Raw genomic sequence first — 16,592 nt, 5'->3', positions numbered from 1 at the left:
TATTGTTTCATTTTTTTTGGAGATCCACTTACATTTTTTTGTCTCTAAGTGTTTCTTCACTACAGACATATGTGATTGTAGCACTTTATATGTTTCATAGGCCTCTGTTACTTTTTGTGGAACTTCAGATACACAAGTCTGGGAATAAGTATTATTCACAGAAATCAGAATTTACCACAGTGGTATCTGAAGGCACTAATTGTTTCTACTGCAATATAGATAAGTTTTAGGAAAACTCCTATGTTACTGGTATGATAAATTTTGAGTGGTTCCAGTGCAAAGTAGAGAAGGCATGCAAATTTGTTTTTGAGAAAAGCAATCAACTAAATAAAGCATAACAGAATAAACATTCCACCTTTTTCCATCTCAGCCCTTAAAATAGTTAAACCGCACAATGCATCTAAGCAATTGCTTCTTCCCTCTGAAATTCTTTAGAAGGTTTTTGGAGTTTTTGCTTATTTCCTTTAACACATAAGGTCAGTTCATCATGTGATGTGCCTTGTAGGAACAGCTTCTGACTTGCCTTCCCCAAATTTTTTTTTAACAAAACACTTGAACTCAGAACTTGAACCCTCCCAGGAATTTGCTCCAACAAAATGTTTGGACTCAAAACTTGAAAAAAAAGATAGGATTACTTGCATCTGTTTATGTTCACCAAATTATTATTTACTAAGTGTTGTTTACCATCCATAATTTGCTCTCATTACAAGTATTATTCACAAGTCCTTGTAAAAGATAACTTCTTTTGTTGGAATATTTTAAAAATTATTTTCTTCAGTTTTAGCATCATTTTTTTCAGAAGCATCTATTACATAGCCTCACAATATGTAAACCATTGTCCACTTCACTTCTGTTGTGACATTGTATGTTCTAGTAGTAACTGAGAAACAAATAAAAACAGTTTGATTTATTCCTTAAATTACTGGAAGCTAAAAAACACTTTTTCTTAGTTTCCAAATTGAGCCCCTTCCCCTCCCCCCTCTCCCCCCCCCAATAAATGTTATAATGAAAGTTTTTAATTTTCACGGAAGATAATTTCATTGCATTAAAAATTGTTATGAACTGCCATTAAGTCATTGTAAAATAAATGATGAACTAGAGGTTAAACCTATTTCTTGACCTTTAACTTTCCCTTCTGGTTTTGAGGAATAAATAGTAAAACACAATTATTAAAACCAGCTTGTAAGCATTGAAATAATACTATGTTGAAATATAATATGTATAAATCTTAGTTTTGATGTGACTCCCTTGAAAATACAAATATAAATAAAAATACAAATGCTTACTCCAGACATGTTTTTATTTTGTTTTCCCTATTTGGTATATGAAAATATGTTTTGTTTTGTTTTGTTTTTCATTTATGTTCACCAAAGTTCTTTTATATGCCATCAGGCTTATTCTGAATATTCTATTGCCAAATCAAAAACATGTAATATTTTCAATGTATTGTTTTGTTATACATATGTAAGTTCTCTGCTATACACTAAACCACTATTCACACTTAATTGTTATTTGTTTAAAAGACAGGATGTATCTACACTAATAATAATAATAATAATAATAATAATAATAATAATAATAATAATAATAAAATGGTCAATAAGAATTTATTTAGTTACTTAGTAGATGGAATTTGCATTTTCTGGTGATTTTTCTATTACACGTACTACTATATTTTTTTTTCTTTCTGAAAGCCAATGTATTCCAGATTTTTCTGACGTGTTTATTTCAGTAGCAACATTGTTTTTGCATGTATTCAAAATTTTATTTACATTCCCTCCATTTATTCCCTCCATCACTTACACAGAACATTCTTTCAATAAGCAATTAAACTTTGTAGGGGTAGAGTTTGTTGTTGTTGTTGTTCTGTTCTGTGTTTTTTTTTTTCTTGAATGCTCTAATTTGCTCTAGTGTACAAAATGTTTGTTTGTTTATCTTTTTTGCTTTTCTAGTCTTCATAGGAAATTTAAGAACTTTGAATTTTTTGGACATATTCTGTATCAATATAAAGATTCTGCTAAGCTCTGTCACATTTCTGTATTTTTCCACAATTTTTGTTAGACTCCAGCCACTTAGAGTCTCTGTCTTTTAATTAAATTTTCTTTAATGATACACACGTTATAATGCCTAGAGAAGAAATAGCATCTCTAGCAGGTGTATACGTCTGGTTTTATGTTTTTGTTTTAAAGTAAACAATTTTTAGCCCTGTGTATAATTTTAAAATCTGTATTGCACGTTTAGTTATTGTTCTTTTTTTTTTTTTTTTTTTTTTTTTTGTTGCTCAGATAAAACTCTTTAGTTTATCTAATAAGGAAATTTATACCCAATATTTCACAATCTTGTATTTGTACCATTTTAAACCATACTGAAATTATATTTCAATCTCATTTTGGAGGTTGAACAAGTTGTAATTTTACTTTCTTTCCCACTCTTTGCAGAAAGAACCATTTTTAAACTGTCTGGATTCTACTCTAACTTTGTACTCTGATGTATCAGAAATCAGTACTTGGTGACATTTTGCAATACAATTTCCTCTGACATTTACATTGAAAGGAGTGTGGAGTTATTCCACTTATTTGCTTGAGTCCTGATGACTTAAATGCCGGAGATAATACATTTTAAAAAAATAATTGTCCAAGTCAGATTTTTTTTACATATTTTATATACATTGTACATGTACTTTGTCGTATATTATGTATCTACACCCATTATGTCCACATGCACATTATACACATTAATGTGATTCAGTGCACATACCAACTGTAGAGAAAGAATGTGAAGGGGCTGGAAAGAAAAACTGTTATCACTTAACATTGTTCCTAATTACAGAATGGTTGACAACTTTTCACCTAGCTCATTTCCTGTCCAGCTTGCAAACTGTGGTGTGGATCAGGTACTTCAGGTGTTCGTACATGGGTGTGCAACTGTGTGGCAAATTCTGTTCTTTCTGGCCCTCCGCAACTATCAGGTCCTGTGCTCTGCTCAGTAATGGCCATGACACTGTTTTGTCTCTTTATAAAGATTGGATCTAAATATTACTTATGTTCATGGTAACACTAATCTAAACTGAGTTGAGCCTTCTGTGAAGACTACGTGCACTTCTGTTTACCTGTACCTTACACTTAACAGCTTTCACAAAACACTTTGAAATACTTTGTTGTAATTGCTGACTGTTAATTGGCAATTTCCAAAGGGCACCACATGAATACCAATTTACTTGGTCACTAATGTGACATTGACCTTCCAGTTCACAGTAAAATGGAACCATATCATTATAAAGATATTACATATGAGGCAGTATTACTTATTTACATATCTAATTTTCTCTATTCCTAGTATTTTTTCTTCAAGATTTAATTTCAATATTGATTCTGCATCCAATGAGAAAACCTGTTATTTGAGTTAGAAAATTGCCTTTTTTCGTGGACAGTAAGCTATAACTGTTACACTCTTTTGTACCAGTAATTAAACAGGTCTTCAAATTTAATAGTAAAAGTGTTTATTCTCAGCTCAGCTGCAGTCAAAACTTAAACTTATGCAATGCAAAATTATATCCATGCAAGTTTTTTTATACATGCAAATTAAAACTATAACATTTAAAACTCATTTCTAACACTGTGCTATCCATACCTTTCTGTTTATTCTTCTGCTCTTCAGTGATATCAAAATCACAACCAAGTCTGAATTCTTCATTCTTAATCCCTTTCAGAGCCATTTGTGTGCATTCAGTATATGAAGTATACAAACACAAGGTTACTTAGGCCATGTGCCATTTTTATAAACTTCTAATCTGTTGAAAATGAAGTAGGCAGATTCATTCTAAGTTGTTTTCCTTTTAATTGTTATTTTTTACAGGTCCTATACACATTTTCCATCAGAAAAGTGGGATTCCATCTGACAAATATAAACCTACTAGGCATTTATTTATTTATTTATTTATTTATTTATTTTTACAGGTTTCTGCAGAGAGAGTCTGTAGACTCAAGGGATGGCCTCACCTCGAGTACTGTGTGCAGTTCTGGGCAACGCAGTATAAAAAGGACATGAAACTGTTGGAGAGTGTCCAGAGGAGGGCTACGAAGATGGTGAAAGGCCTGGAGGGGAAGACGTACGAGGAACGGCTGAGGGCACTGGGCCTGTTCAGCCTGGAGAAGAGGAGGCTGAGGGGAGACCTCATCGCAGTCTACAACTTCCTCGTAAGGGGGTGTCGAGAGGCAGGAGACCTTTTCTCCATTAACACCAGCGACAGGACCCGCGGGAACGGGGTTAAGCTGAGGCAGGGGAAGTTTAGGCTTGACATCAGGAGGGGGTTCTTCACAGAGAGGGTGGTTGCACACTGGAACAGGCTCCCCAGGGAAGTGGTCACTGCACCGAGCCTGTCTGAATTTAAGAAGAGATTGGACTGTGCGCTTAGTCACATGGTCTGAACTTTTGGGTAGACCTGTGCGGTGTCAAGAGTTGGACTTGATGATCCTTAAGGGTCCCTTCCAACTCAGGATATTCTATGATAAAAACCACTGACTTAAAACATTGTATATCCAGTTAGTTGTTTAGTGTTGCATTCTGTGAGAACTGGGTTCAGTGTCTTTAATTTTCAAATGATAAATTGACTTTCACTTAAAGAAAATGCAATATTTTCCATGTTGGAAGAATTTTGAAATATTATTAACAATTCTATTAAATAACCATTATATTTTTTGCCAGCCAGTCACTGTCAGTGGCCATAAATGTGACAGAAAAGTATGCAGATGGGCTGATAAATGACTGTCTTAATACGACGACAATCTGTGGATTCTGGGTGGTGCTGTGGGTACACGAACTTAGGCCAGGTTGGATCCTAGGTTTCAGTTCCTTTCCTGGCCCTTTTTGCAGGTCTCTTAAGGATGGAGTACAGACATTAGTGATTCTTAAGACCTTAATCTTTCATTGTTAAAATATCAATAAAGTTTTAAGACAAATGTTAAGGCATCAATTTTTTGGACAAGGGCTCAATTTGATTTGGAATGAGGGGAAGGGTCTTTACCTACTCTTGATAGAACAGTTTGGTCTCCAGAGCAAAGGGAACAGACTTTTTCACTGACATATCACCCCATGGTGTAGAGTATGACCTTTTTTTCCACAGTTCCCTCAGAATGGAGCACCATTTAGAAGCTCCTGCCCCCTCCACTGTCCATTCCTTTCTTCAAATTCCAAGTCTCTTTGACCCCATGAAAATCAATAACCAGCCAGCCCAAATCACAGCAAGGACACAGCAAAGCCAGGTGCTACAGAAGGCACTGAGAGAAGGCCCTAGAGAGGGGCACAGAGTATAAGAGATAAATGTTGGAAATGTACTGCTGTAATATTGAAGGTACTTTTGGTTATTAGCATCATGCAGATTAAGATTCTACTTGGCATCCTGAGGTACTCCTGGTCACTAGTAGAAGAAATCATAATGCACCTAACTCTCACTAGTAAGTCAACTTCAACTTTTTAATTACACTTATTTGTCTCCATAAATATATACATATATATGTAAGTAGAGCACATGTATGTTCTTGCATCTAAATATTGATTTTTACACTGATTATGTTCAAATTTCTTTCACAAGTAATTTCACAGAAATGCAAAAAAATAAACCAAATGAACACTGACAAATACTTTTTATTAAATTCTGAGTGAGATAAACTCCAGGTATTAACAAACACCTATTCCTAACATTAATTAATATGGCTGGCAAAGTATTAAGACTTATCAATTCTTAGACACAACAGTTTCACATACCATATGGTAATATTCCATTTCTTGTAGGAAAAAAAAAAAAAAAAAAAAAAAAGCAATCTATGCTACTTCTAAAGATGAACTCCCCTATAGTTACAGGGTAAATAACTCTTCCTCATTTAAGGATAAGTACTGGTAAGTACTGGGATAGGTACTGTTTGTCACCCATGCCTGAGAAAACAATTGCTTGTAAATGAAGATGGCAGTTACATACTATGACAATCTTTTTTATTTAAAGCTTAACACCGACAGTTTTGTATTTTATCAATAGGATAAGAAATACCAGAATATTTCACTTAGTGTGCCTCAGAATTAACCAGTGTAGACTACATGGAGCGGTAATAGAGCACGTCTATATCTTCCTTGTTCTCTTCAGATACTCAACAGTGGCCACTGTTGCAGAAACTGTAGCTTAAAAGGATCATCACTTGACCTCTAAATTAGCAGGATAAAGTTAAACTTCAAGATCAAAAAAGTAAAGTAGTAATAAGAAGCCAACTTTGCATTTGCACTATAGAAAGGCATTTAAATGAAAGTTAGCAGAAATACTGTTTGGTCTACCTTGGGTTTGATCATTTAGATAAACATGAAGTAAGACTGAAAACTGCATTTTAGCAACAAGATTCCCAGTTTCCTAGATGACTATCCCTTGAGGTAAGAAACAGTGAGACAAGCTGAAAACCCCATTTTGAAATAGTCACTTAAATTTTCCGTAGGAATTTTAGAGTAAAAATCGATACCTCACTGAAGGTAACCTGTTATCACAGAATCACAGAACTGTAGGGGTTGGAAGGGACCTCGAAAGATCATCAGGTCCAACCCCCCTGCCAAAGTAGGTTCCTCTGAGCATGCTGCCCAGGTAGGCGTCCAGACAGGCCTTGAATATCTCCAGAGAAGGAGACACATATGCTACATCAACGTAGGTGGATTAGTTATCACTTCCTTTTCCGGGAAATTATGGCCTTAATATAAAGTTATTGACTGAAGTAGAAATTCTTTATCCTTTCAAGCTTTTCCTTCTGGACTAATAGTGTAGGTAGAGCAGCTGTTTCACTGTGATTTCCTCTGATATTCACCTGTCTAGATCTGTTGTTAAAGTACACAAATATGAAATCACCTGCTAAGCTCTCACTCTGTTGGGTTTACATGGCAAGGTTTTGGTAGTCCAGGCACTGCAGGGGTGGCCTCTGTGAGCAGAGTCCAGTAGCTGCCCCATGTGAGATCAGAGACAGCTCCAGCTGGCTCCAAAAGGGACACGCTGATGGCCAGAGATGAGATGGGTAGGCATCTGGGAGAGAAGATTGAAGGAAGAGAAGAAAAAGGTGGGCAAAAGCAGCTGGGGGAGAGGAGTGATAAATAGCCCTGCAGACCCCAAGGTGAGTGCAAAAGGAGGGCAGAAGCAGAAGTTCCTCTGTGGCCTGTGGAGAGGCCCATGGTGGAGTAGGCTAAGTCCCTGCAGCCCATGTAGAGCAGATCTCTACACTGCAGCCAGTAGAGGAGCCCCTCATGGGGTAAGGAAAGAGAATGATCATGAAGGAGCAGCAGATGATGAAGTACAAAATGCAACTCCTAGCCCCTGTTCCACTGTGCTGCTCAGGGGAGGGCATAGAAGAGAGTGAATGAGGAGGAGAAGGTGTTCTTAATTTGCGTTTAATTTCTGCTTCAGTCTGTTATTAATAGGCAATAAATTATAGCAATTGCCCTAATTTGAGTCTGTTTTGCCCATGACAGTAATTGGTGAACAATCTCCCTATCTTTATCTCAACCCTTGAGCACTTTTAATCATATTTTCTCCCCCTCTTCCTGTGAGGAGAGGGACTGAGAGTGTGATTGTGGTGAAGTTTAGCTGCCCACTAGGGTACTACTGCCATGCACACCAACCCAGAACATATGAGCATTTTACCTCACCTACTATTGGGTAAAATCTATTCCACGTTATAGTGCAAGTACATGTGAGTTTCATGACACTGATACTATGCACATAAACAAGACATCTATGTCTAGATCTATATATCTAAGTCTATATGGATGCTAATATCATCATAGTCAGATATATAGAGACATACATATGTAGATCTTGATATCAATAGAGATATATAGATATACATACGCATATATATATGTGTGTGTGTTTTCACAAGCAATAAAATTTCAGTATTTCTTTATTGCCTCCTAAATTCATGGTCTGACTAGCATGAAATTTAATTTGTGCTAATCAACTTGAGGTGAAGCAGAAAATTAATATGAATCACTTATTTTTCTTTCTACACCAATGTTCCCCTAGTTATGTTCCTTAAAAGCATGTATTTGCAGATTTCAGCTCTCCTTCTGTACAAATTAATTATTTGGATCCTGTTGGCACAGAAGGCATTTAGACAAGCTACAGTATTCAACAACAGTTCATTTTGGTCTTGTATGTGGTGTAGCAGCCCACAGTATGGCATTTAAAAAGATCTCGAATCAAGTAATCCAGAACCTTATGCTGATTTATACAAATCTTTATATAGCTCCAGGTTCATGATTTCTCCCATGTAACTTTGAAGTGGGAGCCTTTCTTCTTTCTTTCTCCAGAGAACTGATGAATCTTTATATCAAGATGGCAGGTTTCCTTTTAGTGACTGGGCATGTTCCTTAACACTCACATGTGGTTGCTACAATTACTGTCATGGTTTTTAATGTCGGAGATTCCCATCTGTAGATCCTAGGAACGTGCCCAGTGACATAAACAAGGCATAGTTGCTGTTTCAAACTACCTGGGCTTTCATAAAAATATCACTTAGGTTGTCATCCTGATCTCATATAATTTTCTGACTCTCAAAAGCAGTGACACTCTTTCTGAACAGAAGATCCTCTTTATATTATGAGACCTGGAATGTTAAGCCTTTTGTAGTTAGTGCTTAAGTCTCAATTTAGTCCTGCTCAAGGCTCCAAACGTGAGCATCTGCTACTCCTAGTGTGCTGCACATACAGATATGTACAGAAACTGCACAAGAGATTTCTGGTTTTATCTGCAATTTCTCAGAAATCTTTCGACATATGTTTTCTTTGAAATCATCATTCATATATTCCTTGCCTTTAATGAATACATTTCTTGAATAGTCAAATGGTCTTGTGTCTGTGTATACCAGTGCAGTTCAATATTTAAATAGTTAGTCAATATAATCCTTACAAGTAGTTTTTAAAAATCTATCTATTGGACGTGTAGTTTTTTAGTTTTGGGAAAGCATTATGAACTAAAATCTGAACATGCTGTGGACAGAAAAAACATGGAGGACTTTATATTTTTGACACATTTATCTGTGGAACAATGTTATAGGGGACTGTTAAACAAATTTGGTCTAAAATTTAAATGAGAATTGTATGAATGTAAATTCAAATGGCAAATAAATAATTGGAGATAATACCTTTGGCAGGAGTGCTAAATCTTTTCTTCTAGCAGTGCTAATAGGTATGCATCTGGATGAGCAACAACATTAAGCACACTCCTTATCCATTACCTGTTAGATTCAACCTTTTCAGGTCTATGTCAAACAGCATGAATAAGCATCTTTTGTTTTACTTTTTTTCTTTTCCAAAAAAAAACTTAATTCCATAGTGCAGTCTAGCCACTTCCTAACTTATTCCCTTTTTGATTTCCAGAGAGTTTTTTTTCACTTTTCTGAATCCAAACTTTAAGGAAAAGTTCTCAGACAGTAATTTTTTGATGACTTGTAACTTAAAGCAGCTGTAGGTAGTTTCTGGAGAGCTTCTCTTTAATTGCTTAAAAAAAAATAAAATAAAATAAATCCTGAATTACATTAAATACATGACTAATAGTTTTGTTTTGAACATTGTGTTGTTTGCTGCAGGTTTGCCTTCATGAGTAGGATTTATCACGAGGATTATGAATGGAAGAGCAGGCAGCATCAGTATGTTGGCTTATATTGAAATACAACCCATATTTGTATAACATTGCAAAACTTGCAACTTGAAGTCCTATGTAAGTTCTCAGCCTTGATACAATTGCTACTAATTCTGCTGCTATTAGTATTACTATTGCTACTACTACTAATAATAATAGAATAATATTGTCAGTATCATATGTAAAGAAGGTCCATCTCTTTGAAGGAAAATCAAAAGAGAAATTTATTTTCTTTAGAACACTTAGGGTTTTTACTTAGTGTTTACATCTTGGAAAGATACAAATGCAATCCAAAAGTATGTCTTGGTTAGGAAATAAGACATATATCACACAGATTTAAAACCACTAGATTTTAAAGATCTAACTCATCTTCTCATAATCCATGGGATGCAGATAACAATAAAGAAAAAAGAGTCCATATTAATTTTGAGATATATTTCCATTTTTCAACAAGTCTGTATTCTCATTGGAGGTAAAATTTTCTTTTACATTTGGGAAGCAAATGTAAGGATTACTGCAAATCTTGAAGGAAATAAGAAAATATTTTCTGTAATGTAATATTCTTATTATTAGCCTGAGGAAAATATAAATTTTTATCAGCTAGAATCATTATGAAAACACAGATTCAGCACTCTGAGTAAGGGAAATACACAGAAGTAATTTCACTGGCTTTGGTGGGACTAGTCTTTTGTTACTCATTCTGAATAAGGACTCCAGAACCTGGCACAAACACATTTCTCATGACAAATAATTTAGGCAACTACAAGAATTATTTTTAAAATGCCTATTTGTCTCTGTTTTTGTTTTCTGCTCCTACAAAGACAGAATCCTTTCCATGAGATTTCCCACAATCTGCACCCATGCTTTAAAATTCAGGATAAAAGAAATAATGTGTTTCCAATAGTTTCTTATTGCAAACCTTGGTATCTGATTCCATTATTATAAAGAATTATGATAAAGAATAAAGTAAAAAAATGAAAGTATTCTGATAAAAAATAATGCATAGTAGGCAACAAATTTCAACCAGAAACTTGCACTGCAAGCTTAAGTAAACCCATTTTAATCTACTGATTTCTTTAATCTTTTGTAATTCTTCTTATAATTTGCCTGGGTTTATGTATATAAATGTGTCTCCAGGTATATATATGAAAAAAAAAAACTATTAATGAGCTGGAGTTATTCTGATTTGTTAAATTTGTGTACGAGCAGTTTACTGATACCCTTAAATCACATAAAACCTATAACTTTTGTATTTAAACATGTTAATTTTAAATTGTACTGTGCTTTTTTTTTTTTTTTTTTTTTTCTAAATAGAAGTAGTGAGATTAACTTTCCCCTTCTCCCAAGCACACACTGTTTTTACTTTACCTCTTTGTCATCTCTTCAGGAACAAATAGTGAATGACGGAATATAGATGAAACAAAGAACAACTATGTCAGTAAGGTCTTGATCTGAAGATGTTAGATCATTATACTTTTACATTTCCTTTACTGAACAATCTTATCCAATGTGATGTTTTATTGAATCATTTTTTGAGAGGTGTCAAAATATAAATGCCAAATTCTGCACTTATGCGTATCAATGTAACTGATCATTATTTTCTGAAATTAGTGGATAAATCTATATATTGCTGGATATAATGTGTGTATGAATTATTAATTGCCTCCAATGGAACAATTAAAGTCTAAGCAAGCTGAGATCATCTCCTTATGAAAATCAGTGTGTAGTTTGTTTGATAATGATGAAAAGGCTTGCTGTTTCCATCCCCAAACAAACAAACAAAAAAAAGCATTAGCCACAATTTTCTCTATTTCACTGAATCTTTTGTTAGATATCATTAGGCATCATTTATAAAGAACATGTTTTGATTTTGGAAAAACAATTTAGGAGCTCATTCTCAAAATATTATACACACTGGGAAAATGATTTAAGTATTTCTTGGAAAACTGGGTTCTCTGTACAATGACAAGCATGGCCCAACACTAATATTCTTTCAGGCAAAATTTTCACAAAGTTGGTGGTTATTTCCCTTTACTAGGGTTTGTGAGGCCAGATAAGCCTGAATAAAATTTAATGTCTAGAAAACTTATACTTAGATAAACCTCCGTGATATTTGCATTTTCATGTCAGAAGATTCTAATATCAGACCTACATTTGTGTGAAACAGGGAAAACTGAATCTAATATGATGCTGTCTTCATGTTGTTTTTACTCTTACTACTAAGAGGTATGAAATTTAAATATATAAATTTACTTTTAATAGGAAAATTTTGTAAAAATTTTGTAATGTAAAAATGTAAATGTAAAAATACTGGCCGTTATTTGAGGCATTCCATTTTGCAGTTGCAGAAATGTATTTCCAAAGAAAAATTAAAGGCTGTTTGTAGTATTATTTAAGTACTCCAGGCACATTTATTTTCATGCATATCGGTGCACTTGTGTATGGGAAAGCAGAGGCCCAATTCCAGCCCTGGCTCTGCCATGGAGCTGCTGAGAGTGAGTCACCTGAACCCTCTGTGCAGCAGTCTCTGTTTATGGGATGAAGACAATACCACCCATCTCCTGTTTTGAGATTGCAGACTGAAGGTTAGAAATATCACTCTTCACATTTTTTCTTTTCTATAACTACACTATGCGTTCAAAAATTATTTATTTCTGAAACATCATCATTTTAGAGCTTTCTTATAAGCTGCAGTATATATGCAGTATTAGTCTTTTTGTCCCTGAAGTTAGAAAAAAACATTTTCCTTCAAATAAAGCATGCCCAGTTTTGCTAGAATTTTCTGCTGTAAACACATACTGCAATCTGGTCAAGAGTGGTCCATCCTGTTCAGTCATGGCAGGCAAGTAGGCCTCAGTGCCACTGGATGTTTTATCATAATCGGTTGCTGAAAAACAGCAGAGTAACTTGCCTTTTGCCACTCAGCGATTTACTATTTGTTTAAAACACAAAAGAAGAAAGTTATTAAAATGACGCTTGAGTGCTTTTATGAGAATTCTTTCTTTCATAGCTGAGAATCATTTCCTCTTTCTTTATTTTCCTTTTCCTCTCAAGCCCTTTTAGCAAAATTTGGGATTTATTCCCACAAATGACTTTCCATAAACTCTCTCACTTGCATACAGTACGCAGTTAGCTTTCACTCAGACATCCCTATTCATGTTCAAATATTTGCGCTTCTGCAGATAACATTTGCATGTAACACCTGCTGCAAGCCTTAGAAATTCAGAAGGCTTTCTGATATGAGTGGGAGAGGCATTTTTGTCTAGGCTTTTGCTCCAGTTGCCTTCTACAGTTAAATATCACTGACTGCATGAAAGGAAACTATAAAATTGTATGTATGATATTTTCCTATATCCAGGTCTGTGTAGTCCAGTTTTGTTGCAAACATAAGATTTGTGCAGGAATCAGGAGATGTTTTAAACAGTGTTCATTACTGAGTTTTGATTTCCGTTAAGGTCTTGCTGCATTTCCAGAAGAGTTCACAAAATTAGGAGAAGATGGGGGGGGAAAGGATAATAGTTCAATATTTTGGTTCATCTGTAAAAATAGATAAAAGATTGTGTGTGTGATTTATTCTATAATACATCCAAACTCTTAAGTAATAATTGTTCCTTCATGCATCCTACTATTGTCAATCTTTGGACAGTGTCAGGAGATATCCATCTACCTTTCTTTATCTCCTGAACAAACTCCTCCTCGAAAGAAATTGTGAGTCCTGTTCCTTTTGACCTTTACCTCTGAACACTTTTGCCAGTAGATTCTCTGCAAACCATCTTGTAGGGTTTCAGAAACAATTTCCTGGTGCCAGGATGTAAATGACTGTCAGAATTCAGTTGTGTAGTTCTTTCTACAATATTGTGGGTAATAACATTTAAACTGGTGTATTTAAACTACTGTATTTTGTTTGGTGGATAAGCTGGGTAATGAAATCATCCTCACTGGCTGATTCAGTGATCAGAGTGCTTACCTGCCAGCCCAACCTTGCTGGGTGCAACAGAGCAGCAGCCAGTTGAGATCCCCCAAATGAGCTAAGTGAGCTGCTGTCTGGAGAGGAGGACACTTTTGGAATGGTCACTTCTGCAAACAAGTGTGAACATGGTGAAAACCTGAAGCACTCTGAACATGGATCTGCACAAAACAGATTGCAGGGCTGTTTCAATCCACAGTTTCTCTCCAAACTTCTTTTTGTGTTTAGGTGATACACACTAGATACTTACACAACTCTATTTTTCTGTAATAATGATTGCAACAAAGCATCTGAAATGAAATACTCTACTTTGCTCACACAAATATATGAAAAACTTTGATTGTTGAAATCTCCCCATCAAGATTAAAAAGACTTGACAACTTTTGGGGGTGAAACTTTAGTGTCTACTAACAACCTAAAGTATTTCCGGATTTAAAATTAATCTTATTTATCTAACTTATGGTCTGAACTTGGGTAGACCTGTGCGGTGTCAAGAGTTGGACTTGATGATCCTTAAGGGTCCCTTCCAACTCAGGATATTCTATGATTCTATGATTCTAACTTAAGATAATAATAATAATAATAAATATTTATTTGCTCCATATGCATTTGATTATATAACGTGATCTTGTAAAAGTGTTATATCTTTGTTAACAGAAAATGTCATTATCTGTCAGCATATTTAATGTTATCTTGAATTCATATTGTTACATAGTGAAGGTAAAATTACAAGACAATATATTTTATCTGTAAAATTGACAGATCGCAGTAAGACTGTATTACAACCTAATGTAATTCTAAAGAGTTAACAATAATCATAGAAAAGATATAACACGAGACATCTAAATATTTAATTAGTCCATTCTCACTTTTTGGAACACACATTAACATTTAAATGTGCAAAATGACTTGAAAACTGATTTTTGAAGAGCTGTCATTAACAAGTATTATCATAACCATCAATATTATTTATTAAACAACACATTTGATCCCATTAGCAAAATTATCACAAGTATTACTCTTTTCTTTTTATCCATATTTGTCCTTATCATGAGAAACTGGTGCAACACTCAACAACGGAGCACAAACCTGCTGTGATTTAAGCAAATCATTAGTTTTGTCACTGACTGTAATCAGAACAAGACTCTTTGATTGTAAATTTGTCTCCTGCAAATGGAAAGTATCCTAATCAAACTACCATTCTATTATTCTGACCTGCTACTTAAATCTGTTTGTGAGAAGGCATGTGGCTACTGTATGCACTTTGCTGTACGACTGCAAGGGATATCGATTTCTTTATAGTTCATATGCATCATTCTTTCTTTGAAGCACCTCTGCTCAGTGAAATCAAATGGATGTGACTGCCTGTTCCTTGCATGTGGAAAGAAAAAGCAAAATGGCATTCACTGTGCAATTGCTTTCTGCTTGTTACTTCAAAATCAAGTGGTCAGTTTGGCCTTTATGCTTTCTGCGCTACTCTCTGTAGCCTGGTAAGGCTACTTCTGGAAAACACCCTTATACTTTTAGCCTGTTGACTTTGACTTACTGTGCTGAATATCCAAAGGAACACCTGCCTCGGCTCTCAATCTTTCTGAACCTTGGGTTTTCCCCTTGACGTGACACATACAAAAATACTATTTTCTCTACCATTATAGGAAAAGAAACAAAACAAAAACAAACAAACAAACAACAACAACAAAAAAAGCACCAGTACTATTCTTATTAATAGTAAAAACCTCTTCATCCTTCTTAACTGGGTTTGCTTTGACTAGATGGTTTCAGTAAAAACAGAGGTAAAAGACAGAAAAGGATTATAGTTTCCATCTGGACAGGTGAACCCCCCCCCCCCCCCCCCCAAAGAAGTTAGGCTATATTGTTACAGTTGTATTGCAGTAAAAAAAATAAATGATGAAAGTAATACTCTGTCTAACAGTATTGACAGATAGCATGCATATTAATATATTTCTAATACGTACAAGAAGTTGTAATATATACAGCATCAGAAGTTTAGATTTCAGTAATCCAGTATGATTATTTTAATTCCTTTCTCAAAAGTGCTCTTCTGACCTCCTCCTCCCCCTCCCCACTCCAACCCCCGAAAAAGTGTCTGTAAAGGGTTATTCATCTGTTGTCCATTTTGAAGAAAAATCTGCTTTTTTTGCTGCCAGCAATTTCTCTGCTAGGGAAAGTTAATCTACTCACCGTGTCTGCCAGCGTGAGCCTGTCTCTGTCCGTCCAGTGCTGCTTCTCTACCTGCTTCTTCCCTTCTGCCTCGTACTGTATCTCCAGTGCTGTGTGTGCTTGTTAGGGCTGCCTCTCTCCCAGCATCACTTTTAACTCAGGCAGCCAGGGAGCTGAAGCCAAAGGGACTCTCTATCTGATTGGTTTCCATTCAGTGCCCCTGATTAATAAGAATCATCCCTCACTGAGAGAGATGTTGCTGCTGATAGAGCTGCAGTGCTCAAGACGAGGAGGTTTGGGGCTGGGGGGGGCGTGGGGGGGACCAGCTTTGCCAGCCATACAGTGATTTGCAAGTGAATGCAGTGGGAGGGTTCAGAGAGGAGGGCTTTGTTAAGGACCCTCTTATTAACTGAGACTTAAATACAGAGACTCATGCTACTAGCTCAGTTTGATCTGTTTTCTGTTTTAATAATAAGGAGAAAGTCATGCCCATAACCTGTGAATTAACTGGAGAAAAGATTTACCCTAATTATCTACAGCAGCAGTTCAGTGCCATTTGTGTGCACATATTCATTGAAGAATGCAAAATTATCTCATACCATTATAGTGAAAAATGATTTGAAGTTGAAAGAAAGCACAGTGGAGGAGATTTCCCCTTGTACTAAATAGGTTTACAGCACCAGTGTCACTTACAGCTGTTGATAATGATAGGCTTGTTACTGTATCTGAAAGTGAACATAATGTAAAGTTGCAAAGGATGTTTCAGGAATTATGGTTAATAAT

At 35.3% G+C, this 16,592-nt stretch overlaps 1 protein-coding gene across 2 annotated transcripts in view; it reads right to left on the bottom strand.

Moving 5' to 3' along the window:
• Nucleotides 1-16,118, bottom strand: part of CDH9 (cadherin 9) — a 106,184-nt gene extending 90,066 nt beyond the window's left edge. For both annotated transcript variants that reach the window (XM_021266933.4, XM_038175171.2), the window contains exon 1: nucleotides 15,831-16,118. The gene's annotated coding sequence lies outside the window, so the exon portion shown is untranslated. The remainder of the gene's footprint in view (nucleotides 1-15,830) is intronic.
• Nucleotides 16,119-16,592: the final 474 nt, after the last annotated feature.

This window comes from Anas platyrhynchos, chromosome 2, assembly GCF_047663525.1.
Source record: "Anas platyrhynchos isolate ZD024472 breed Pekin duck chromosome 2, IASCAAS_PekinDuck_T2T, whole genome shotgun sequence".
NCBI classification, from domain to species: Eukaryota; Metazoa; Chordata; class Aves; order Anseriformes; family Anatidae; genus Anas; species Anas platyrhynchos.
Note: the sequence above shows the minus strand (reverse complement) of the source record. Positions and strands in the feature narration are given on the sequence as shown.